At 57.4% G+C, this 263-nt stretch overlaps 1 protein-coding gene across 1 annotated transcript in view; it reads left to right on the top strand.

Annotated features, from left to right (window-relative positions):
• Nucleotides 1-263, top strand: part of SIRPA (signal-regulatory protein alpha) — a gene marked incomplete at its 5' end in the record, with an annotated part of 3,332 nt that overhangs the window by 2,529 nt on the left and 540 nt on the right. The gene's annotated exons all lie outside the window — the stretch shown is intronic.

Genomic DNA, 263 nt, shown 5'->3' on the forward strand with positions numbered 1-263 from the left:
TTGGAGAGGGACAAGAAGCGGCCCCAGGGATGGTGTAGCCACTTCCCAGCATCTTTTCTGCCTTTGCCCTCTCTCCTCCTCTTCCTCCTCCTCCTCCCAGGGAAGTCTGGGTTTGTGCTGCCTGGAGAACCAGCTGTGCGATAGCCAGCCAGGCTATTTGTGGAGTTATTTTGCATTTGGTGACGCAGTTACGAGCAAAGTCGTGATCGGCAGCAATCTGTCTGTCCCACCCGGCCTCTGCCAGCTCCTGCGTGGGCATCGCT

This window comes from Cariama cristata, unplaced genomic scaffold (genome assembly GCF_000690535.1).
Source record: "Cariama cristata isolate BGI_N322 unplaced genomic scaffold, ASM69053v1 scaffold28556, whole genome shotgun sequence".
NCBI lineage: Eukaryota > Metazoa > Chordata > Aves > Cariamiformes > Cariamidae > Cariama > Cariama cristata.